This window comes from Triturus cristatus, chromosome 3_2 (genome assembly GCF_964204655.1).
Source record: "Triturus cristatus chromosome 3_2, aTriCri1.1, whole genome shotgun sequence".
In the NCBI taxonomy this organism is placed as follows: Eukaryota; Metazoa; Chordata; class Amphibia; order Caudata; family Salamandridae; genus Triturus; species Triturus cristatus.
The window spans coordinates 179599281-179626869 of NC_140584.1; positions in this window are offsets into that span (position 1 = coordinate 179599281).

A 27589-nucleotide genomic window follows, 5' to 3' on the forward strand; every position below is an offset into this window, starting at 1 on the left:
AAAGGAGTAGAAAGAGGCAGAATAAAGGTGAAAAATGAACAGAAAGAGGCAAGATAAATGAGAGAAACGAGCAGCAAGCAGCCGAATAAAGATCAGAAACAAACAGAAAGAGGCAGAACAAAAGTAAGAATTGAGCAGGAAGAGGTAGAGCAAGGGGTCAGAAATGATCTGAAAGAGGCAGGATAAACGTCAGAAGAGAGCAGAAAGTGGCAAAATAGAGGCAAAAAAACAGCATTAAGAGGCAAAATAAAGGAGAGAAACTAGCAGACAGAAGCAAATTAAATGTCAGAAACAAGCAGAAAGAGACAAATTAAAGGTCAGGAGCAAGCAGAAAGAGGCAAAATAACAGGCAGAATGAGTGGAAACCAGAAAAATAGAGGTCAGAAGCCAGCAGAAAGAGGCAAAATTGAGATCAAGAACGAGCAGCAAGAGGCAAAATTAAGGTCAGGAGGGAGCAGAAAGAGGCAAAATAACAGACAGTACAGAAAGAGGCAAAATAGAGGGCAGGAGTGAGGAGAGAAGAGACAAAAGAATTAGCAGAAAATGAGCAGAGGAGGCACAAAACTGAATGCAGCAGCGGGTAGAGTACTGCAGGCAAGCTAGACAGGAGGGCTGTTACAGGGGTAGGTGGTACTAGGACCTGTTTATGTGTGCCCCCTACTTTTTTACCATGCATCTACTGGCAGACAAACTCTGACACTCATGCACCCACTCACATATCCATTCAAGCACCCATTCACCCACTCACATACCCACTGATAGACACTTGCAAGCTCTAACAGACCACCTTTGACGATCATACACCCACTCACAGATCCACTCAGAGACTCATGCACCCACTCACAGATCCAGCCAAAGACACAGGCACTCACTCCCAGACTCACTCAGACACTTACTGACCCACTCACAGATCCACTCTGAGACTCACATAACCATTCACAGACCCACTCAAACACTCACACACCCACCCGCTCACTCACTCACTCACTCACTCACTCACTCACTCACTCACTCACTCAGAGACTCACTCACCCACCCACCTACCTATACAGCCACTCACACAACCACTCTCAAAGGTTGCAGGTTACAGTTAAGAAATTAAATGTAAAAAACCTTTGAAATTTACTAAAAGAAATATAGGAATCTGGCTCTCAACATATGATACTAAAATGAAGTACACTGTGCAGAGAGTCCAGTGAGTCGCTTACTGGTTCATAGAGGCAAAAGTAGATAATACTAGTACTCTATTTGTGCTAGTATGGGTGAGCAATTAGGCTTATCGAAGGGTAGTGCTGAGCATTTATTGCACTTACAGAAGCAAAAAATGAGACACAAACTCAAGAATAAATCTGAGACCAATGTGTAAAAATAACATTGATTTTTATATAATTTTTCAGACAAAGAACTTCGATTTACACCAAGTATTTTTAAAGTTATGATTTTTAAAGAGTTCGGAAAGTGTATAACTTTTGTGCGCAGTTGTGTTCCATTGAGGTCAATTGAGAAAAGCAGAAAAATGCATATAAATTCAGGCAATGCTTTCAAGAAGTTCACTTTCTTCTTTTAGGTTAGTAAGAGGACCAGGTCCAAAGTTCCACCAGCAGAAGATTGTGAGTGTCCCGGATTCGGCTTGGAGCAGGGTGCTGATTGTGATGGTAGCCGGTGCGTTAAGACGGATGGGGCCACCTTGAAACACACTGATCAGGAAGACTTAAAGGCAAGTCGGGTGGGTTCCCTCGAAGGAGGAGGTCGTAATGATCTAAGGACCATGGGAGCACAGCTGGGTTGTCATTACCAGGGCTGCGCAGGCAGGGTGCAATACAGTTAGGTCACCTGGGTGCCGTGCTTCGAGAGGTCCTCATGGTCAGGAGCAGGTAACTTGGAGACATAATTTTGGAACAGCTGGGCCCCTCACAATGTGAATCTCAGGGGTCTCGATGTCCCTCAACAGGTGCTTGCTTCTGGGGTAATTGGAGTCTGACACAGACTATTAGTCTTGCTGTTTGCTGAAGGGTATCCAGTACCCCGGAAATTGGAACAGTGCAGCGCCGGTAGGTCCTGGTGTCTCCAAACTTGGTGAGGATATAGATCTGACCCTACAGAGCTGATGTACCTCCTTTGGTACGGGTGCTGCATTGGAGTCATCGGGGAGAAGCACGTCGACAAACAGACTTAGAGGGATCGGTGCCTGCGGTGTGCAGGGGAGTAATACCTTAGCTCCAAGGGAGGTTCTTGGTGATATCCTGAAGGCTGGAGGAGCTCTGGTGTTCTTGGAGTCTTCACAGGTTCAACAAGGCTGCACAATCATGACTGTCAAGTCATTATGCAGAAGGCAGGTTTTGGTCCAATTTTCTCTGAAGAAAGGCTCAGTTCTAGGGCAGCAGCTCTGTGTTGTCTGTGTCTTCTTCTTATCCATCAAATTAATGTTCAAGGTCCCAGGATGCCACCTAAATGCTACATTTAGAGCATCATAGGGGAGACAGGTAGTAGCCAATGGTCTAACTACCTTTAGGATGCCTCCAGCCTCCAGGTGACCACTTCCTGTGGGAACAGGTTCTAGCCTAGCCCTGATAGGTTGTTTTCCCATCATCCCAAGATGCTGGATTTTCAGGGGAGGGGTTTGCATTGCCTGCCACACCTTAGGGGTGGTTCTAACTGAATGTAGACACTCCTCCTCATCTAACTAATTTTTCCACCTGTCCTACAGCCAAATGTGGAGCAGGACAGGGGGGTTGGCATTCCCCACTATATGGGGATGCCTAGGTTGATTTCAAAGGCGGCATCGTCTTTGAAGCTTCCTGCTCTGGAAGGCCATTCTGGCCTGGAGGAGGCGTGTAGCACCTCTGCCCAGGGAAGGCTTTGTTTCTGGCTTCTGACAGTGGGAGCTCTCACCCCATTAAAATAGAAACATGTCTGGTGGTAGCAGGCTGGCTATGACTAGTCAGGAACCATACCAGTGCTTGGTAGGTTTTCAGGGAACCCTTTAGAGGGTCTACCATGTGCATTTGTTAATAAATCCACCTGTGGCATCAGTGAGGATTTATTAAGATGAGATGTTTGGTACCAAACATCTTAGGTTACAGTGAAGCCATCATGGAGCTAGGAAACTCATAATGACAAAATCCAGCCCATGTCCTCTCTATGGCTTTCCTGTGCACTTACAATATCCAAGAATGGGTCAGATATTGCAGGGTTATATCTGCTCCTGCAGATATGTCCACACATGGGATATAGTGCAACCTGGCTTAGGGCTGTAAGGTCTGAAGTAGGGGTGACTTACCTATAACACATACAGTGTATGAGGGCATGACACACAGGGCTGTGTGCCATGTTGACTCTTCGGTTTGTTCTGCACCAACACAGGCAGCCTGCAGTGGCAGTTTGCATGGTTCTGCTGAGAGGTTTGTTGGGTGGCACAATTTGTGCTGTAGCCCCAGTGGACCCTCTTCAGTCCCAATGCCCTAGGTACCAGGGGTACCATTTACTAGGGACATATAGGGGTTGCTGAAGTGGTGCCAATTTTAGTACAGTGTCAGATAAAGAACACTGGTACTGGGACCTGGTTAGCAGGGACCAAATACATCTCAGTCAAAGTTGCATCAAGCTCCAGGCAAAAGGTGGGAGGGTACTGCAACAATAATCTAGTACTTCACACTCATAGAAAGTTATGCTGCTGTGTACTTAACTCACCCTTGGCCTATATTGTGCCTGTCTAAAATGCCAGACAGGGTGTGATATGTGTGTGGTTGCGCTGGGATGTATGTGGTCCTGTGCATTACCCAGAAGCCTGGAGATTCCATTCTAGAAGCCTGTGGACTGCAAGGGTTGGTGGAGGTGAGGACTGCAAGGGAATCATGAAAGAGGGGAAGGCTTTTAACCTTTTTGAGGCAAATTCCAGTGGAAGCAGGCAGCCAGGTGTGATCCCTGGCTACTCCCTTTACTTGTGTTGTGGGTCAATCAAAATTAAAGCCACTCCTACTGTGGCAGATCATGCCTTTAACAAGGAACAGGGCACAGGAAAGGTGATTTCCAAGAAGTTGACACCCAAGTTAGCAAATGCCAAATTACAAACCTGTCTTGATTAGGAAAATAAAGGTGGGAGCATAAAGCTCAAACATTGATCAATAGCAATGTTTTACACCCAGGTTTAACTGGAAAGAAGATCACCAAGACTTTTAGCTGATCAATTGAGGACTAAGGACCAAGGTGTGCTAGTCTCCCTAAAAAGAGAGAGGCCATCACCCATATAGTCAAGATCATTTGGTCTGAGTTAGAGCACCATCCTTCTGCCTGCCAAGAACAAGGGCTCCTGTGAGGAGGAGGACAGCACCTGGACAGTGAGAGGCTCAGAGGGGATCTGCGAGTGGATCCTGGTGGGCGAAGTGTGCAATGACTCGTCCAGTAGGGCCTATTTAAAGAGCGTCACTGTCAGCCTGCTCTTGCGAAAGCTAGTGCTGTTCCCCTTGTAAGAGCTGAAATCAGTGATCCCGTGAAGCTAGGGGTGCTGTCTGTCTGTGCACTGAAGTTGGTGACCTTCTGTGACAGGAAGGGGGTCACCACAAAGCCAGTGCCATCACCTGTGTGCATGCTAATGTTAGTGACTCCCAAGCATGACCAAGAGGGGAGCTACTGTGAAAATAAGGCTGTCACCCACGTTTGAGCCAAAGTCAGTGACCCCCTTTTGCCAGGAGAGGGCTACCGTAAAGTCAGGGATAAAGGCCTGTATTATCAAGCCAAGGATGCTGTGAGATCTCTTACTGATAGATGCAACAGCTGAGAGAGGATGCCTGACACCTACATAGCCTGTATGAAGACTGTGGATGCCCAATGTGTCATGGGGAAAAGAACATGAGAGATCACTAGAACTAATCAACCGGAGATCGGTGCTTATAAAGAAGCACCCCTGCCCTCCTGTGCTGGATGGCTCCCACCATCAGGCAGGTAAGACTGTTCTAGGCCATCGGGGCTCCTGGAGACTTGCCCAAACTTAGCCCCTAGCTCTGCTAATCTTGACTCTTGAGATCAAACTTTGGGACTAACATGGGGCATCTGGATGCTGCCTCAATTATCGAATTGGGAATAACCAACCTACCTGAAGGGACCGAGAGATCAGTGTAATTGCCAAAATAATCAACAATCTCACTTAATCAGAAGTCAACTGGGTGCTAACTCACTGAATAGCCCTGAATCTTCGGTACAGACATTTTGCTATGCATGGGGGCAACACAAGATAGATATAAGTCAGGTGCATATATATCTATTACTCCAAACCTGTTGCATAAACCTTAGAAACCTTTCAGCAGTGAACACAACAGTATAACTGTATGGAATTACAGACCAAGACAAGGCAATACTACAACTCACATTTCAATTACTGATGATAAGTCAGACTAAAATTCTATGGCTACTAGAGACATAACAACTGATGTTACTCCCCTCTCAAATTGCTCCAGTGAGAAAGTGGATTATTAGTTTGGACAGATGTTAATCTATAACAAGTAATAATGGTATTATTTATGGTAGATGCATTAAGGATGTTACTAATTTAAAGCTAAGCTAAAACCCTGGTAGGTATGGCACAGAGCAGGCAGGAGCAGCTCAAGAATATGGGGAAAGTTAATGCTTTCAAAACACAACACAATTAAAATCCCACTTTAGTTTATAACATTAGAGAACAATTTAATTAAAGAAATTACACCAAAATGACAGAAATTCAATAAGCCAAAACAAAGATATGATTTTTTAAAACTTTTTTTAAAAAAATGTGCCAAAAGGCAATATACTCCAAAAGCAGTCATCAGCTTGGCCGTTACCTAAGCGTGAGTTAAAGCTGGCCGGGATGGAACATTAGTCGAATACATAAACCATGTTTGACCCAGTCACAAGTTTTATCTCTCTAAAATGGAAGTCAATAATCCTCAGCAGGGCAATGCTACAAGCTTTTCCCAACCAGGGCTTCACGAGGCTGGGTGCCCTCTCTGAGACAATCGACTGAAACAGAATTGCTGTTTTAGAAAAGATCGGAGCTGGAGAATCCTGAATCTTTGTTCTAGCAGCAATGCAACTTCATTGGATTGACTTCACAAGTTTGTCCTGGACCTCCGGAGGTCTTTGGAGCAAAATGTTTCTAAGTCCCAGGTTTCTCAGGGGCTAGGAGGAGTTCATTTTGACAAATCCAAGGGTCTCAGGACCTCAGGAAGAGTGCTTGGGTTTAAAATCTTTCTCCAGCAGAAGCCACTAGCAGGGTCCAATTGACACTGAGTGACAACAGGGCTCTCCAGGAAAATGGCTTTTTGTGGCTTGTTGTGTCCCTGTATCTTGACAGGAGGTCAGCCAACACCCTTGGAGCCACTTCTTGTCCTGGGACATCTGGAAGCAGGCCCAGTCTTTCAGTTCTCCTCTCAGGTCTCAACTGGAGGTGTTGTCCTTCCTTCGTCTTTCAAAATTCCAGTAATGTTCTAAAGAGGTTGCCGAGGGATGCCACAATTATGCCTGACACTAATCTCTGGGTGAGGGTGACTCCTGGCCTCTGCCTAACTAATAGGGAGATAATTCCCAAAGGTAACAAATGTACTTTTGTAGCAGTTCCTGTGTTCCCGACTGCAAACAATTGCAAGTTAACTCTCTCTTCCTACAACCAAAATGGCAGAACCTTTCATCCCCTTCCATATGATTGGCTATACTTCATGGTGTGTCAGACATTGCAGAATTATTATTAACTATAAAAAAGGATGGGTGGTGACATCTCTAGCTACATGCACAATTTGTATTTTCTGCTATCTGATTCTAGACAAATGGCTAACAGAGATGGTGAGAGTTGTTTCATTTGAACGTAACTTATTCAAATCTAGTGGCAAACTGTCAATTTTCTTTTTGTTAGACCTGTGATCACTGGTTGGCTGAGGTAGGTACCATAGGCCAAATAGGGACCCGCGTTTCAACGTCAGAGATAGCCCCGCTCACACCCTTGGTAGCTTGGCATGAGCAGCCAGGCTATCTTCAAGGAAAATGTGTAAAGTATTTGCAACCATGCTCACATAAACCCAATGATGACACCAAAAATAGACTCCACACAAGTTTGATAAAAACGAGTATAAACTTTATATAAAAAGATGTACGATAAGACCACACATATGCGTATTTGTAATATTCTTCCTGGCCGGTTGTTAGGCCAGCCAGCCCTTGTAAGTTCTGGCGATATTAATGAGCACTTCTAAACATTCTACTGTAATCCTAACACCATGTTATGCAGACCGTAATGCTAGAATCAGGCACTTATGCAATATAAAAATAATGCAATGCATACGCAACAATCAGGCACTTTGTAATGTAAAAATAATGCAATGCGCAGCACAACAATCAGGTACTTTGCAATGCGTAATACAACCACCAGGTTATACAGATGTAAGGCAGTGCGTAATACACTAATCAGGTAGTTCGTTATGCATGAATAATACAATGCGTAATATGCAAATCAGGTAGTTCATTATGCAGAAACAATGCAATGCGTCATACGACGATCAGGTAGTTCGTTATGCATAAAAAATACCATGCGTCATACATTAATCAGGTAGTTCGTTATGCAAGAAAGATGCAATGCGTAATACACTAATCAGGTACTTCGTTATGCAGAAATGATGCAATGTGTAATATGACAATCAGGTACTCTGTTATGCAGAAATGGAGTAATCTGTAATACACTCCGGCACAGATCACGGTGCCCTAGGCTGTCTCTCTGCCACACGTGCTGACTCGAAGGTAGCCTCTGACAACAGTTGCCCCTAACACGGGTATGTTATAACACAAAAAGTGCAGCTCCATACTCCAGTCCCGGTACTGCCACTCCCTTGGCAATACTAGCCGCGATACGAGCCGAAGCAGAGTCTCGCGCTGCTGAAGTGAGAGAGAGGCCGAGAGCGTCTCCCTCTGAGCCTGAGCCCCACCCCAGGAGTCTACACATGTTTCCTGGGGAGTGCGAACCTACTCTCCTCTCCTCGTCCAGCGGTTTGGGCCTCCAATGCATTCTTTGGGACTTGTCAACGGCGGGCTCGGGCTGATCGCTCAGCTCCTCCGGGGCTGCCGGTCCGAGCCGCAACTACTATGAAGATCTCAGGCTGCCACAGGACACAAGCATACAGTGTCGCTGAGACTCCCATGAGCTTCGGGTGCACGATCACCAGGCACTCCACATGAAGGTCTCAGGCTACATGAAGATCATGTGTACAGCTTCGCTGAGACTCACTTTACTCCAGGTGCACGTTAACAAGGCAATCCTCACAAAGGTCTCCCGTTGCACAAAGCACACGTACAAAGCGTCGTGGCGACTCACTTGGATCCAGGGTGCACAATAACAAGGCAATCTTCACGAAGGTCGCATGCCGTGCAAAGCACACGCACACTTGGATTCCGGGTGCACGATAGCAAGGCAATCCTCACAAAGGTCTCACGCTGTGCAAAGCACACGCACACAGTGCCGTGAGACTCACTTGGATTCCGGTGCACACAAGAACTGGACAATCCTCACAAAAGGTTCAGGCTGCACAAAGCACACGCACACAGTGTCGCTGATCCTCGCTTGGACTCCAGGTGCCCACAATCACTGGGCACACATTACGAGGGTCTCAGGCTGCAACAAGCACGCGCACACAGCGCCAACGAGACTCTCCTGGAAACTTTTGTGTTTCTGATTTTCCGCGTCAGGGAGCCAGCTCACCTCGGGCCCTTGAGGATAAGTTACTTCACGACACAGCACACAGCAAAGTCCTTTCAAGCAGGGGGACACAGCACACAGCAAAGTCGTTTAGCCTTTTCCTGGTTAAAACAGCAAACTGCAGGCCAACCCCAGATCACACAGCAAGGGTCAGTCCTATCTTTTAGTCTCTTCAGTTGTTTCTTCCTTGGCAAAGGTCCTCTTGACCACGATGTAGCTCCAGTCTGGTTCACACGTTATCAAGCCATTCTCCAAAGTTCAGGGGCTTCAGCTTTAACAGTTATACCCCACAATGGCTTTGAAGTCTTTGTGTTCAGGGGGCACTGACCCCTGTTCAAAACAGTTCAGGGTGCCTCCCTGCGAGTGACACCTTCTTCCTTTGATTAGTGGGGGTCTGGATTCTCAATCACTCAGCAGGAGATGGAACAATTGTTTTGTAGCAGCAACCCAGGCCTCTTCACCTCTAGGGGCTTCTCCTTCCCCTACACTCCAGATGCAGGTCACCCTGTTGCTGTCTCACCTCCTCCCCTGGGTCAAGACATTCCCCAGATCCTATCGCTTTCAAATCCAAACAGTCAATCCACAGCCAGGCAGAGACACACAGAAATGTTAGAACACAAAAACTCAGAAACTCCTAAAAGAGTGGCTTCTAAACACACAATGCAAAAACCACCCTCATAAAAAAATGTGTTATTACATTGTGGGTTCAGGCATACTAAACTTCACCTTTCCATCCTAAGCCTTTGAGATAGGCTGGAAAACATATTACACAGCCTCTCCATTCTGTGTTATGGACAAGAGGGCCTTTCAACAGTGAAAAACGAAATGCAGATTATTTCACTGTCAGGGCATAGCACACACCTTAGTACATGTCCTACCTTTCACATGCACCTCACCCTGCCCAGGGGGTACCCTAGACCTACCATAGGGGTGTCGGATGTGCATAGAAAGGGAAGGGTAAGGTCTGGCAAGTGAGTGCACTTGTCAGAACAACATGGCAGTTTAACAAACTGCATGCAGACACTGCAATGGCAGTCCTGAGTTCACTTTTTAAGGCTACTTTTGTGAGTGGCACAAATAGTACTGCAGGCCCACTAGTAGCATTTGCATTACCAGACCTGGCACACATAGTACACTTTACTAGGGACTTTACTAGTAAGGCAAACATACCAATCATGGACAACCAATTACCATTACACTTTATACAGGGAGCACTTGCACTTTGACACTGTTTAGCAGTGGCAAAGTGTCCAAAGCATCTAAGTTGGCAATATAAATGATATCACATTCACAGCACCAAAAATAGAGGAGGTAGAGGCAAAATGTCAGGGGTAATCACGCCTAGAAATGCTAGGTCTAACACTATTGAATCTGGTAACCTTATATACAACAGTCTCCAATTGCAGAGAAAATCTAATGCCTTCTGGACAGATAAGAGCAACCTAGCAACCCAGAGTAAACACAAGTAACTCTGACATTTGTTATAAATCAGCATACTGGATAAGCCATATGCTATGTTGAACATACTACCTCCCTAAATGTTACTTTTAGACTCCTTGAATTTAATGTTGGCCTCCTCCTACATTTGTATATGTCGTGATGCTGCATTCTTTTTTTATTTAATGATACCAGGTACTGGGATTACAAATATGTCAAAATTGGGGGTATCTATTACACAGACCCAAAAATTGTTTTCCTTGTTGGATTTCTTATGACGTTGTAATTCTCACCTTCACAAATTGTGCACTTCTGCCCTCTATTTACTATATGTTCCACAAGTTTGCTTACTAATCGTGTGGAATTACCTTAAGTAAATCTGGGGCAGCGTCAATATCCATGAGGGTTGTGTGGGAAAACCAACCACAACGCCTATGGAACGCATCTCTGTCACAGAGTAAGACAACGCAGGGCTTGCACTGCCTTGCCTTACCCCATATCTATGAGGGCGTGCAAAGTAACACAAAGTGGTTTTTCGTGGCTTCATAGATATTGTTAATAGGCTTGTATCGTCAAAGCATCAGAAAAAGTGACACTGCGCAAGCTCATAAATAGGCTACGTGATTTTTAGGCCACGTTCATGTTCCGATATGCAGTCATAGGAGTGTATAGTAAATTTAACACCTGGACATGCTTCCCACATTTTCATATAACCAGGGGGCATATTAACAAGCCAGGCGATAAAATTATCGCCGCTTTAGCGGCAGAAAACTGCCGCTAAAACGGCGATAATGGGCTTGATAATATGCTCTATGGAATTCCAATTGAAGCCCATGTTAGATGACCTTCACATCTAACATGGGTTTCAATTCGAATTCCATAGAGCATATTATCAAGCCCATTATCGACGTTTTAGTGGCAGTTTTCTGCCGCTAAAGCGGCGATAATTTTATCGCCTGGCTTGTTAATATGCCCCCAGGTTCGCCCAAGTGAGTATTTGCCTCTAGTAAATACGCCTGCTGTCTGTTTTAAGCACTGGTGCAACTGCATCTTAGGCAACCATTAATCTTACTTTTAGACTACATTAATATCTTTTTATACAACTATTTTGAATAATGTTGAGGTGCTTTTATCCCAGGACATAATTTTTAAAATAGGGCACAGCGTGTCTTTTTACACCATCCAGATTATTTCCTTGGCAACCATTCCGGAGTTTTTTTGTATTTTTTCAATCTTGAGATAAAACTCAGTGGGTGAGGAGATGTTCTTCTTTCTGCACCGCAAGGAGTCGGTAAAGTATAAATAAGCACTGGTACAGATGTTAGCAGTTAACTAGCACGTGTTCTGCAAAACGTGCAGTGCTCGTGGGCGAGTAGGAAATATAATCATTTAGATTCTCCTCTGAGATTTCACTTTTTCATTATTTTTGAAAATTAAAGCCATTAATAATGATCACTATCTGACAGCAAAAAATTTAGCCCAATTATTTGGTATTACGCCCACCAAGATTCTCATGGAGAAAGCAAATGTTGTTGATGTTTATGATTTTTTGAGTTATTTTTATTTAAGTATTTTCTTTGTATGTCGACTCAATTACAAGAATAAAAATACAATTCTTGAAATATAGTGTTATGGACATACTCCTGCTTACCTGTGCTTCGCAGGGAGCGCTCCTGCATTCTGTAGAAACACCAAGATATCATTTTGCTATAGGCATAATAGTTCTTGTTCCATTGTTGCCCCTTATATCACCTCCGTTTAAAATAGTCTATGTACCGATCTTTTACAAACACTTATGTCTGGTTTATTATTTTAGTGGGTAAATATTTCTTGATGTCAGCCATCACTGTTTACTAACGTATTTCAGCCTTAGGGTTACCACAGCCGCCTTTAATTAAACTTGTATTTCTGCGTCATTGGGATCAAAGGCCGTGTAACGTCACTTCCTTTGTTGTCACTCACAAAGTGAATTTGAGTTTGATGTCACTTCCTCTGTTGTAACGACTTTGCTGAAGTTACTAGGCTATGCTACTCGGAGGCGTGGCTGCCTAAATCCAGAGAAAATTCGTTGAAATATTTTGGCAAGTTAAACTAACAAAACAAACCACTAGGAATTTCAGAATCAAACCACTTATTCAGAACATATATCGCTTATTTAAGCAACATCACACCTGCAGGGGAGCTACGACTGCTAAGAAAGAATGGTTATATAAGAAGTAGCTGAAAACGTCAAGAACTTTCCACGGGTCGAATCATCTATAATCATATATGGTGCACGAGTGTGCTGACTTGAGCCCTGCAAAGCCCTCAGCCACGGTGGTTTACCCCAAGGCAGTACAAGGAAAACGGTGCGGACAATAATAAAGAAATAAGAATATAAGAACAAAGTCTTGAACAACATACTGTTCCAAATAAAGAAAAGCGAATGTCACAGAGAGAAACATATTAAAGGAGGGTGAGAAAGAAAAAGAAGGGGGCATACTTTAAACACCTGTTTCAAAGTTCTAAGGATTCTGAACACCCAGACATCTGAAAACCTAACAATTCTCAATGCTGTAATAATGAAGGATACACAAACGCCCAGATTTATGAAAAAGTTGTGCGTTGCATTGCTGCGCTGCGTTGCATGTAGGGGAGATAGCAGTACAGCGCCATATATTCTAACACATGGCGCTGTTTCCGTCTCTCCCTGGGCTGGCGCACTTTAGGATGCCATGTGCCAGTGCACACACCCTTGTGCCATAGTGCAAGGGTGTGTGCGTTTATAAAGAATAGTTTTTGTACTGGAAGGGCCCACTTTCAATGTAAAAACTATCTTTCAACACTTTGTAAGTGTGCTATACAATGCAGCATGCATACAAAGTAAAAAACACAGGGAGACATTAAGCATTTCTCCTCGTTATGCCTGCCTCAAGGAGATGTTAAGATTTTGGTGCAAACCCTGTGGAATATAAATAGTGATTTGTGTGAAAACCCATTGGTGGTTGCAAGGGAATGCTCATGTACAACGTATAGAATGCCCCTTGACGTAAAGTAATGCAAAGCAGGCATAGCATAACTTGTTATTTTTGGAAAATATCCAATGCAAAACCGGATTTGCGTTGAATAGTAAATCCTACCCTTACATTTGCTTTCAGATTTGTATTACAAAAGTGACACAAACCCTGTTTGCGGGTGCTGCTCGTGCTTGACTGCTGGAGAGGTGCCTTTTTGCCACTTTGACCCTGACCTTTGAGACTGCATAAATCATCAGGATTACCTGCTTAGACGTCTCTCCGATCTTGGGCTGGACTATGACCTGTTTCCTGACAGCGCGACTGCGAGGACCAGACTGCCCAGCGGCTCCTCTTCCCGCCTTCATCTTTCCCTATTTAGTCTCCGCCTTCCCCGCGTGCGCGGGACGCGCGCGGGCGTCCGCCGGGCGAAGCCCGGGCCAAGGGCGGGCCCGTTGAAGCCTGTTAAAGTCCGATTAAGACCGGACGGGGCCCCCCCCCCTTAACTCCTGCTACTGTGTGATTTGTACGTATGTTTTCATTCTTTGTAATTTATTACAAAACAGAGCTGCCCAGTGATTGTGCGTACTTATCGTACCACTATGTCAACACGAGGAAGCAGGAGCAAAATGGCTATGGGAGGAGCTCAGATAACAGGCCCATTAGATAATTTCATCGTTAGGGCAAACTCAGTCATAGATCAAGGGATTGCCCTCATGGAATGAAGAGTGTCTCAAGATCTAGCATTGGCTAAGCGATCGTCCCTAGGGCATCTCGCGACAGCTAGAACCCCTGAGCATATTAAAGAATCAGGTCCTATAGAAGTCCACGCAGACGTGCATAGATTGCAAAATGTGGTAGATTTGTCAGCGTCAGAACTCTTATCCGATTCACATTTGAGTTCGGCATTAGAAAGGACCCCGGAATTAGTGATGAACCCCACGCCAGATGATACAAGTATTAGGCAGTTGAGGGGGAGGAGGGAGGGCGCTATATTGAAAACATCTAAAAAAACGAAGAAAATAAAAGCGTCAGTGGACAAGGGGATATGTGAGTTATCAAAAAGGCATGGGGAGGGATCAGAACTACAATTAAAGAGAGGACGTGACCCTATGCATATAGATGCGAGTAATGTGGTTTTGGGTTCAGGAAGTGTAGAGGCATCGGTCAGTCTAATTGGAAATAGTAATGATGATGAGGCCAATAGCCAACTGAAAAGAATGGGGGAGCTTTTCAAAATGTATCTCTCCCCGATAGAGACCAGACTAGTGTGCATAGAAAAGCAGTTAGTTGAACTGACTGCTTTCTCTAAGAATCCTTCTAATCCTGGGGTACCAAAGGCAGGGGGTAGTAAGTCAAATAACAACAAATTAGTAGGCTTGCCAGCGAAAAATTCACCTGCACTAGTGGCAAACGCAAAACCGAAGATTCTTACGCCCCCAGATAAGAAAACTGTAGATAATCCTAAAACCCCTACTGTGCACACTAGACAGGAGGATAACATATTTAAGGCCTCCGGACTGGACCCCAACAGGGATTGTAACTGGGGAGCTCCACTGGGTAAACTAGCTGTTAATCTGCCCCCAGAAGCAAGCCCTTTTGTGGTGGTTATGACCGGGGTCCCAGAGTTGGCTCATTTTACTGAGGAACCTAGTTGGTCATTAAAGAACAAGATCCAACATTGGCTTAATATCAACCGACCGTTACCGCCTCACCGGTCGAGTAAGATCTTAATGGTGCGCAGGGTGCCCTGGGTGGGGCATGGGAGGAAAACAACCCAGGGTGACTGTGTTCTGGTCAATTTTGAGGATCCATGTATGGTCGACCACATATGTTCATGGGGTATGCAGGGCATAAATGAAGGCATTGAAACAAAACGACTTTCCTTTTTTTTATCCTTCCAGGAGTCGTTTTGGCCCAGACTATGATAGGAACTGGCGCAGAGTAGGTCACCAAGAGAGGGGAGGAGACAGGGGGGAGTGGGGAGGGCACCCTGTTAGGGACGAAATATTCCGGGATAATTGGAGAGGAATCCCGACTGCCAACAGGTATAGTTGCCTGGAGATGGTTGATTGACGGTCACCGATCACCGCGGCCCTGTATGGTTGTTGGGAGGGGTTTAGTAAGCCTAATAGGAGAACTAATCAGTCGGCTTACAGTAATTTAATAATTTCCCCTGAGTATAGGGATAAAGACGTAGCTGTGGCCAGTACCACCTTCTGTCCATTGGTAAAGGGGCCAGATAGACTAGAGTCCGTAGTGATTAATCATACTGGTGGTGGCGAAGAAAGAGTGCTAGCTCAAAAAAGATACCTAAGTACAGCAGTGGGGGGTGTTGGAGACAGTGTTGTATCTGCATACCTGGAAATAGGTAACTGTGCTGCTACTGAATCAGCCCCAGGGATCTTACCAGACGATCAAAGGGGGAGGTTGGCTCTCCTATCCTGGAACATAGCGGGTTTGTTAAAGAAGGTAAAGGACCCCATCTTCTTGGCTTTCATTGACAATTTCGATGTAATTTGCCTTCAGGAGTGCTGGGAAGAGTTTGAAATACATCTAGCCGGGTACCGTACTTATTTTTCTACAGCGCTGCAGACCAAGAGGGGCAGATGCTCTGGCGGGCTTTGAACCTACATTTCAAATACTGCCAATTTGACCATTAAGTGTCAGACCACCGGGGGGTACAACTATTATCAGATACTCTCCTTTAAGGTGGGAGGAAATCAGCTTATCACCCTTGTTAACTTGTATAATAACATTCCAAAGGATGACCAAAAAAGGGTCTTGGAAGAATTAAATAACTCTTTATGTTGCGGGACAGGTTCCGCGCAAAATGAAATGTGCATTATAGTGACGGGAGACTTTAATTGTCATTTATGTCCCCACAGCAATTCAGGAATATGTGGAATGCTCAATCTTAAGGGTGATCCTTGTACACACTTTGAGCACTCCATGCTGGGAAATTTGTTTAATAATTTAATATATGAGTGGGACTTAGGATTTGCGAACGAGTTTTGTAACCCCTAGGTTAATGTTCAACCCACCTTTAATGGGCGGGGCCTGCGGTCTGTCCTAGACTTTACGCTGGTTACCACAAGTTACCACTGCAGTGTCCTGTCGTTTAAAACAGAGGACATTGCACTTAGCGATCACTTTCCGATTAGTTCAACCTTTGATACTGGGTTGTGCTGTAGACAAGTGTCTAATGTAGCTGAAAACTTATATTGTCACGGCATATCGTTGGCTAGAACCAATGGCTATGCAATAAAATGGAGTAAGGGCGACCCTATAAACTTCCTGCAGAGTCTAGTAGCGGGACAGTTTAACGACTTTATGACGTGTCTTGAGGAAAACCCTAATCCAACTGCTGTTATCGCAGCATTCCAGAAGATCACAGTACAAATTGGCAGCAAACTGACAGGAATACTACGGGAAGGGGAGAGACACAAGGCTGAGGGCTGGTTTAATTTGGAGTGCATCAAAGCGCACTCTTACTTAAAACAGACCTTTAAAAAAAGTACCCAAAAATCAGCAAGATATAAGATCTGCTAGAACAGCTTATAAATCTACTCTACATAAACGGAGAAAAGAGTTGAAGGAGACTGCGTGGGGTGCTCTACTAAAGGCGTGTTCCCTGAGAGATAACACTGCCTTCTGGAGAGCGGTAAATGACCCTTTTTTTGTTGAAAGGAAATCTGACCTAGTAGAGATCGCCATAGAAGAGCCTGTATGGGTCAATCACTTCACCAAGCTATACAAGAAAGACGATCTGGCCAGTCCAGAAAGCCCTAGCCCTGGCTCGTTGACTGTTATAGAGCCTGTCCCTTCTGCTTCGTTCCCTTTGGGGATTTTTTCTCTATTTCAGAGGTGGAATTGGCAATACTAGAAAGCTCTAACAATAAAGCTCCAGGACCAGATGGAATTCTAATAGACATTTATAAGGATAAGCTCTCCTTATGAGCACCACTCCTGACGAACGTGCTTAATAGTTGCAACAATAAAGGATTTCCATCTACATGGCAGGAAGCGATAGTAGTGCCCATATTTAAGAAGGGAGATCGAAACGACCCCAAATGTTATAGGTCCATTTCACTACTTGACTCTTTGATGAAAGTGGCAGATAGAATTATATTAAATAGATTGCAAACATGGGCCAAGGATGAAGGTGTCCTCTCCAAATTCCAGTATGGATTCAAGTTAGGATTAGGAACCGTCGAACAAGGATTAAATCTGGCTATGTTAATTGGTAAATACACGGTGGCAAAAAAGGGCAATTTATTTATGACGTTTATAGACCTTAGCTCAGCTTTTGATTGCTTGAGCCATGATGTTTTGTGGGATACTTTAACAGGGCTCGGCATTGAATTAAATATTCTTAATTTTCTTAAAGAGTTGTATAGAGGGGCAGGGGCAAAGGTGCGCTATGGAGAGAAAGGCGAATGCACAAATAAATTCCCAATAATGAATGGTGTTCGTCAAGGTTGCATTCTGGCACCCTTTCTTTTCAATTTGTATATTAATAGTGTGGCAGATTATTTAATTAAATTAGGTGTAGATTATCCCCAAATTGATGGCTCCGCGGTGCCCATTTTATTAAACGCAGATGATGCGGTCATAATGGCAAGAACCCAAGTAGGTCTTCAGCAGGCGTTAACCAGTTTCTCAGTATTTATGGGATCTAGGGGCTTAAAAATTAACACCGGGAAAGCCTTTACCATGTGCTGCTCATCAAAACATAAGATTTCTTGTAATACTTTTTTAGAACAGTCTAAGATAGGATTAACTAGTACTTTCTCATACTTAGGGATTGTTATTAATAAAAGAGGTACCTGGACCACAGCTGTTAGTACTAGGAACCTATCATTCGCACGTGCAATAGGCGCAGTGAAACAGTTCGTTAACAAACTGGGGGGTAGGCCTGTTCGTATTTTGATCGATATCTACAAGGCCAAATGTGTGTCAACTCCTACTTACGGTGCCAGTATTTGGGGGGTTGCAGACTGTCAGGGAATTCAAACAAAGGAAAACTCTTTCCTGCGATATTTGTTAGCTGTCCCCAAATCTACCTTCACCCATGTTTGCCACAAGGAACTTGCTTTGGTTTACATATCAGACTTAATTAGGGTAAGTCCGGTGCTGTTATGGCACAAGATTTGGACCTCTATGGCAACTGATTTTAATAGGGCGATTATTACGGACTGCATCAAACATGAGGGAGACAAAAACATCCAGTGGCTTTCCTATGTTAAGGAATTTTTAACAAATTTAGGTCACCCAGAATGTTTCAACACACCCTCCTCATTATCTTTAATTTCCAGAAAGCACTAAAAGAATGTTGCCTTGCTTTTCTGGAAAATCAACGCTGGGCTGTGGAGGGGAAGAAGGCATCTGATATGCAACATTATTCATTGCTGCAGGGACCTAGCTTGCAGCTCTATTTATCCCCCGAGCAATCCAGCTATAATAGAATGTTATTAGCTCGGCTGATAACTGGTAGCTATTTTAGGTTGTTAACCTTTCCAGTCACTAATGACTGGTCGAAAAACTTAATCAAATGCCCGTGTGATGACCTTTCCACGCAATCAACAATCCATTGTGTTTTATTTTGTAAATTTTACGTATGGAGGAGGAAGAGATATTTAATACCTTTGTTAAAGATCTGGGGTTTGAGACAGTGTAGACCCGCCTTATTCAAGTTGCTCTTACTACAAGATGAAATGACCATAAGTGCTGTATCTAAGTTTTCAAAATTTACAATTAGATGCAGATCTTCCATGGCTTAAATTAAAATCTGACTCGAACTGTAAAGAAGATCACTCTACCATGCTGTTGTACCAACGCAAGCTGAAGTGCAGAATTTATGTTATTTAAAGAGTTAGTCCCAGTATGAATCACTTAAATTGTTATATATTTTGATCTGTATTATTGAGTTTAATTGTATGTATTACATTTTAATGTGCTTTTATGATTTTTATATTGAAATCGAATAAAGCTATGATGATGATGATGATGATGATGATGACACAAACCCTGTGCAAACATTCAGTCTATCTGGGTCCAAGTCTCTGCAAACTTGGCAGCTTTTTATTACATTGCATAACAGTTCATGAATATTCTGTGGAATTATACTTTTAGAGCAAAAATATACTGTGATGGCATCTCATGTGACTTTTTCATATGAGGGCATGCCTAGTGTAAAAAAGTCATGCATGATACAGGCAGAAGATAGGTTTGGCCAAAAAACGTCTCACGACAATACTCTGTGCTTGAGAGGCTACCAATCATGGTAAAAAGCCCAGGATTGGGGCTAACTCTATGAGATTGTGCTGATTTTACAAAAAGAAAGAGACTTGGCCATGGTGGCAACTCAAAGGAAAAGCAAGACATTAGCAAACGACTGCCCTATTCACTTTGATTCCAGCACTTGTCTTCTGAGGGAAGTGATAAGAAGGTCAGTGGAGTAAATTAAGAAATTAATTCACAGTAGGAGCATGTTCTGAAATCACTTTTACAGGCCCACCGTTCCAGGAAGAGGATGTAGCCTTATGGCTAGAGCAGTCCACCTTAAAGCTGGGGAACCACGTTCGAATCTCAGAATAGACACTGAACATTCTGTGATTCTGGGCAAATCAATTAATCTCCCCGTGCCTCACAAAAATAGATGTGTCCTTTTGTAATGAAACTGGTGCTCATGTAAAGTGTGCCGATATCCGATATCTTCAGGTCTAGATTGCGCAATATAAAACTTTTTTAAAAACATGTATATATTTCTGGCTCCTTTTAAATCACGTCTTACTAAATTTTTTGAGGAAAGGGAAGGGTGAAGGAACTTTTATTGAGTCCTACGAGCGGAGAAAAGACCAATTGTACAAGTTCCAGAGTATGCATGCAGCATACATCCACCTTTCACATTGAGAATGTCAACGATGGTTTTCCAGACAGCGTGGTACCCACCAGCTCTGTCATCAAAGCAGCCCTCACAGCTAAGCATTCTTTCACAGCCATTGCATTGGAGTAATCAGCCTTCCTGGAGGTTGAGGAGCTTTCCAAAGCCATTACCTGTGGAGTTTTGTGTCCATTTGGTACAGAACAGGAAAAGTTCTCTAATTCCTCCAGTAGCTGAGAGAAATCTTCTAGTGTAACTGGCACATTGATTTTTTTCACTTTCTAAAGAAAACGTTATGATTGGAGATTTGACTCTGAAAAAAAAGAAACAACAACTAGATATTCATAATAGGGAGAGGTGTGGGGCAGCTGCCAGGGTGGCTGACTCCAGAGCACAGGGCTCACGGTTCGACCCCTAGCGCCAGCATTAGCTCAGCCCTATGTGACTCTGAGCAATAGCTCACTTAATCTCCCCGATGGCCCTGAGTGCCTTGAGACCCTTAGGGGGTTCAAGGTTTAGAAATACCAGATGTAGGGGTTCTTAATGTCATGTTACCCCCACGCCCCAAGTAATTGGGGTGACATCTAGTAGAGTTCCTAAGTTTCGAAATCAAATTACCTTTTTGGAGAACAGGAGACCTGCCAGGTGTCTTTCAATCTTCCTTATCATATTATGCTCACCTTGGGAAGAACGTTTAGAGTCAGACAAAACCTGTCAGAGAATCTCTCAGGTGTAGGGGGCATACAAGAGCCCTACCTGATCCCTTCAATCAGTATGCACACACTCCAAATGGAATTAGATAATATATGATTATTTATTGTATACTAATTGTGTACAGGTTATGTAAATCAGAATAATAGTGAATATTTTAAAGTGTTCAGTTTGCATTGTACACTTTAAAGTAAAGGTTTGATATCCAAATCATAATTTATCACACTACCCAAATCACTCAGTTTACTATTTACCTAAGTTAAAACTAGCTGCCTAACAACACACGTGTGTTAGTTGATGTACAATTATACGATTTCCTCTATATCTTATTGTGCCATAATGATTGAAAGCGGAACTCTGAATTTCAACATCCCTCCAGCAAAGGGAACATATAGTTCACCTCGACCCAAACACTAGTATCTTACATTCCGTTTGTATGTATGGTGCTTTATGGAGGGAGAAAAGTTCATCTTATGCGGAGGTCTTTTTTATGTTATACATAAAAGGCAAAGAAAATATTGAAAGTACACATTAACTCACTGCAACTTTTTCACTTCCCTTGCTACAATGTAAGATCTTCCAAGGTCATCCTTTCCTCCAGCTACATTTGAGTTGCAATATGTCTTATTAAAGAGCAGTTGAAAATGTAATGCTTCCTTCAGAAAACATGGTAATGAAGCACACGTGTTATTATGTGGCAAGTAGCTCCTGTTAGAAACGAATGGACCTGCTTTCCAGGCTCTCTAATTTCATCACCCTCTTCAATGTATTTACAGCACACACAGTGACCATAAAACCATGCAGGAAGGTCTATAGGTTGCGTAGCATCAAATAAATCATAGGAAAGCTGTGCCACATGTCTCACTTCTGTAGTATACAAAAAGAGGAAGGGATGGAATGCTTAAATTAATCGCAGCCACTGGTAATCATTTCGGTCAGTTTGGACTCAGCCACATGCAAATCAGCTTTGACCCTGCTCCAATGGGAACAGTCCATCCTGAACTTCTCTGCAAGATCCTTTCTGAATCAGAACATAAGCAGACCAGGACCAGTTTCACCCGGAATAGGGATCATCAGACAGGTAAAGCTTGGTTCTTGTATTGTCCTTTTAAAGTATCCATGACTGTATCTTATTCCTTAACTACAAGGCTTGGAAGCTCATCTGTTATCATTTTCCATCTCACCACTACCATAGTTGCTCAGCGAGCGATGCCATGTTTGGCACTTTAAACCAGTCATAGTGGTCTAGGAAAGAGCACTTTAAACTACAAGCCTCACAGAGCAACTTTGGGGCATATTACTCATAGGGCTGTGTCATTTTGCACCACGCAATAGGGTGCAAAAGAGATGCAACCCCTAAGTGCAATATATCAAGACATGCAAGGTCACCTTGCGTGGCCCTGAGTGCCTTGATAAATCAAGAGTAACGCAACGCAGCGCAAATCGCTGGGTGTTCCAAGCAACAACCATGGATTTTGGTGCATTCACAGATTTACCATTACTGGTAGGGTTGGGAATGAACCAAAATGCTATGCATCCCCAGGGGAGGTACAATGAGGAGAAATATCTATATTTCTCCTATTTTTTTCCTCTTTTTATGTGTGCACCATCCTGCAATCTATCTTGCTTCCCTGTTAAACATTTTAGTAAAATATGTCTGAACATTGCTTTTGTCTCTTACCAGAACAGGCAGAGGAGTATAGCTACTGTTGGTGCATAGTTGCAGTAGTGCTAGGTCCTAGTTCTGTGAGGGGTTCAATGTACCCCTGTTACAGGTATTCTTTACACTTCACCATGGAAATAGGGGTAGAATTTTACATGCATGCATTAAGGCCCGTAACAGCCTTACTGTGACACTGAACAGGCATGGAATGAAACCCCTGTTTTGTAAGGCAGGACCATGAGACTCTTCTCAGTGAGAAGCAGGCCTAGGCGAAACTTGTGATATTTCACTCTGTGAAATTCCGCAGAGATACATACAAATTCTGACAGAGTCTGCAGACTTCTGCAAATGGGTTGAAAATGCCACTTGTGCTGCTTGCACTTTGATTTAGCACTGATAATGCTGACTATGTCCTGCTTAAATTCCGTCCAATCTTCCACATCTTATCACTTCTCTCAATCAATCACACTTTTTCTGTACATCATGTATTTCTTTCTGCATTTCCTTGTGTGAATTTACATTTCTGTGTGAGGGGTTTTATCACTTTTTTCGTTTAACTTTCCTGACCGGTCCTCTGTGTCTTTCTGTTTCCCTTCTCATCCCAGTCTGACTCAAAAGTACCTGTCCCAATGACCGAAGCAGACACAACCACCCACGCATCCAATGGGCGATGCAGATGGGTGCAGGACTTGCCTGCCCTATTTTGAGCAAGGCGGAGGTGACCACACATCTTATGGGTGCAGTGCCACTTCCTCCACATGATGGCACCAAGCAGCAGGCCATGGAAGGGTTACACCCTGCTGGAGCGTTGAGTGCTCTGAGGGCAGGTTTGGCATTGTATGTGGGCATCTCTGGCATCCTGCACACCGAGAAGCAGCAGCTACTTACTATTGTTCTCCTTTTCACTTTTCCAATACAAATCAACATTCCTAGTTTGACTTTTATAATGAGTACGTCAACAACAAACACAAACATAGTTTGGCATTTCAGAGCACACTACATTAAACTTTCCAATTTCTTCTTCAAATTGATCAGTGCTAATCACTTTCCCATCTCCTTCAACATCTGTAATTGTCAAACTTTCACTTTCTATGGATTGCTCTTCTGAACCAAAATATCACATTTCAATATCATCACACTTTTTTTGAACATCTGATAAAGAACCATGTAAAAGACCTGTATTCAGTTCACTTAAACATAATGCAGGACTTTTACATAGTACAGTTTCCTTATAAACTTCCGCATTTCTGAATGGTGTACTGCTATCATCCTCAAGTGATGAAAAACACTTTTACACACTTTTCTTGAAAGACAAGCCGGAGAATGCCCATGCTTCTCAGTATATTTTCTTACATTACATGGATCTAGTCCTTGTAACAACTTAATCTTCTGTTTAATACTTTTCTGTGTATATTCTCATAGCAAATTTCGCATTAAATCAATAGATTACTCTCGAATACTTCAAATACTGCTACAACCCCACTTATACACAGGAGCTTCTCTACATTTCCCTTGCACTTCTTCAGCTATTAACTCTTTTGCACTTTTACCAACTAATTCCTCTTTTGGAGGGGGACAACCATCCAGAACTTCATAGCAACGACCATCAGTATCAACTGCAAATGGTAAACTATTTTCCTGGAAGTAACTTTCCTCATTAAAAAAGGCTCACTAGTAGAAGTATGTTTCCAATGTCCACTAAAGATTTTGCAAAAGTTGGTTCTGTTCACAAGTCTTTTTCTTCTACTTTTCTCTTTCAACACTTTGATTATTTTATCTAGCACTTTGATCCTCTTCAAAATCACAATGAATAACTTCTGTCTTAAAGTGAAAGCAGTATCCACTATACTTTCCATACGCTGCTTCTGTTTGAATTGCAGCGTTTTCTTTTTATATTTGCAACATGTTTTCATTAACTTCTGAATCACTCTTGTTTGAAAAAGTCTCTGACGAATTTCTTGAAATTGTTTTTGTCTCCGGGTAACAGATACTGCTTCTTTATCAAGTTTTCTTTTCCTAGTATTTGAAATTGAAGTCTGTTTCTCCTTACTTGAAAAATTCTTCTTTTTCCTTTGTTTGATGTTATTTTCATTAAATGTTCGTAATATTTTTTTCAGAAATTGTCTAGTGTTTTTACCAGAAGAAACTGTTTGTGTAGTACTCTCATTTTTTTCTAATTAAAATCTTTCCTTTTGTTCAAATATATGTATTTTTTCTCTTTTCTTTTTTTTCAGTTCTTCTAGGCATTTTTAAATTTTAATACAAACAAAATAATTTTCTGAAAAAAAAACATAGATTCAATTATTTTTTACATCTGTTCAATATATTAAAATAATAACATACAATTACATAAGTTCTACTGACGGCTTCCAGAGGCAGTGCTGCAACGTGATGGAGCAGGGCAGGGAAGCAGTAGGATAACGGGTAGTGCCATAGAACATACAGCAAGTATTTATTTAATTATTTACATACACCTTTACAATTTATACGTAACTGCCCTACCTCATACTTTTCACCTCTCTCAGCCACACCCCACCACCCCACAGCACTCCCTCTGCAACCCACCGCAGACAACTTTATAGATAGTATTTTTAAAAATTGTAATCTATGTACTTAGGATGATATTATCAACCAAACGGCACACAGAAAAATTACCATTATTCGCCTAAGAATTTTATCTACAACTTCACAAACATAACACTGAACCAAAAGCTTCAAGTGGCGATCTGAGCACCGGCAGTTTATATTTGGGGGCCTTGAAACGGATCTCCATGGGGCTCTATTTTCGGGCCTCGCAAAGGTAGTCCGTTGTTTTTTTTTATTTTATTGGACTGCAGTGAGACAGTGAGAGCATGCACATTGCTCACTACTGAGAAGTGGAGACATCATGCCAGGTGAGTCGCATTGTAGGAGGAAGGGAAATCCTTTAAATAATGTGTTTTCCGAATGTAGGATAATTGGAGGGGATTTTCTTAAGCACACAATGCTAGTTATCTTGATTTAGACCACACCCCTACTTGGATAGGCCACACCCCTTTAAGAGGATTGCCCTGCCCCTTTTAGAGCACCTCCAGTTTTTTTCCCACTTAAAGCCCTGACTGCACCATAGTAACAAAGAAATGGTCCAAGCTTCCATTTAAATCTACAATGGCACCAAGTTTCATAATTTGCAATCAACGCTGGCAGCCTTCTACCACAGTGCAAGAGTGTCTATAAGCACAAAGATTTCTTATCCACAGAAATGTTTTGTGATTTGCGTAGCGATCTGCTGGAGCACTCATCACCAAAAGGTTTTAAAACATGCACATTTGTGAGTAAAACATATACCATACCATAAAGGGGTTCATAAATGGGCCCAGTGCCACTACACCACCCTCATCCCCATCCTTGCTTAACCTTCCAAAATCAAAGAAAGAGCCTCGACAAACCTGGTAGACCCACTATAGCAATACAGGGACTTAATTTCAACAAGTGTTTGCCGGAACGCTCAGCAACAAAAGGTATTAAAACATGCATATTTCCAGATAAATCATATACCATGCCATAGAGCGCTTTATAAATGGACCTAGTGGCACTACATCACCTTTACTAGCTACACATGTGCACGTTACAAATGTCCGTGTTATAATCAGCAACATACCCACCTCTCCCACCCCATCCCTGCCCTTGCTTAACCATACAAAATCAAACAATGTGCCCCAGCACCTTCGTTAGCGAAACTATAGCCATACATAGACTTAATTTCAACAGGTGTCTGCCGGAACGCTCATCAGCAAAAGGTATTGAAACCTGCAATTTTGCAAGTAATAAATATACCATACCATAAGGCGGTTTATAAATAGTCCCAGTACCACTACACCACCTCCACACCCGCCCTTGCTTAACTTTACGCAATAAAACAAAGAGCCCCAGCAAACCTGGAAGTGCCACTATAGCCATACAGAGGCTTAATTTCAATAGATGCCTCCCAAAACGCTCATCAGTAAAACATATTAAAACATGCAAATTTGTGGGTAAAACATATACCATGCCATAGGGCGCTTAATAAATGGTCCCAGTGGTACTACATCACCTTTAGTAGCTAGACATCTGCACGTTACTAAAGTCTGAGTTTTAATCACCAACATACCCAACTCCCCCACCTCCACCCTGCCCTTGCTTAACCGTACGAAATCAAACAGAAACCCCCACCATTCCTAGTAGCGCCACTATACCCATACACAGGCTTAATTTTAACAGGTGTCTTCCGGAAAGCTTATCTGCAAAAAGTATTCCAACATGCAAATTGGCAGGTAAAACATAAACCATCCCATAGCACGGTTTATAAATGGACCTACTTCCACTACACCACCTTTACTAGCTAGACATCTGTATGTTAATAAAGTCGTTTAAACACTCTGTAGAGTGTATAGCAGAGGATGGGGAGAGTAAACAGAGTTCTAATTCCCAAACTTTTGATATACCGTCCCTTTACTGTATGTATATTAAGGACATTAAATGGAATGGAAAAATTGATGAGTGTCTCTAAAGGCATAGTGAAGCTGAGCACCGGTGAAACCCGGACCACTTAAACACCTACGTATATTCAGCACAGGGACACAGCCTGACAATTAGTATCATTATAATCACATGTAGTTTACTAATGTCAAGAAAGTCATACAGGAAATGTACCGAACATTTTCATTTCTTTTTTATCTCTCACACATTTATAAAACATCTCTTCTAAAGAAACACTCCCCAACCACTTCTATTTCATAAGAACAGACAAGCATTGCTATGTTTACTACCATAAATTTTAGTACATCTACCTTTTTATTATTCACTAGTCAGAATCTACTAAAATTATTAACTATAGCCAAATGCAAACCAGAAACCATGTTCATGTTATATCTCAACCTATGATCAAATGATTCAAACTATGCGTACATATAAAAGGAACGTATGACTTTTACTATCTCCATCTCCTCTCCATGTAATCTCCAAACACTGTAGACAGCCTCACAGTACAACAACCTACCTAGACTTATATTCAAATCTACCTCTCAGTGTCAAAAAAAAGACCACAACCTGTCCACATAACATTTCTGGGTTTGGTTTTATCGCTTTTAACTTAATACCACATACATCTCCTACCCCCCCCCACTCCCCCACTATTTAGACAAAAAGTATAATTTGCAAACCTGGGACAT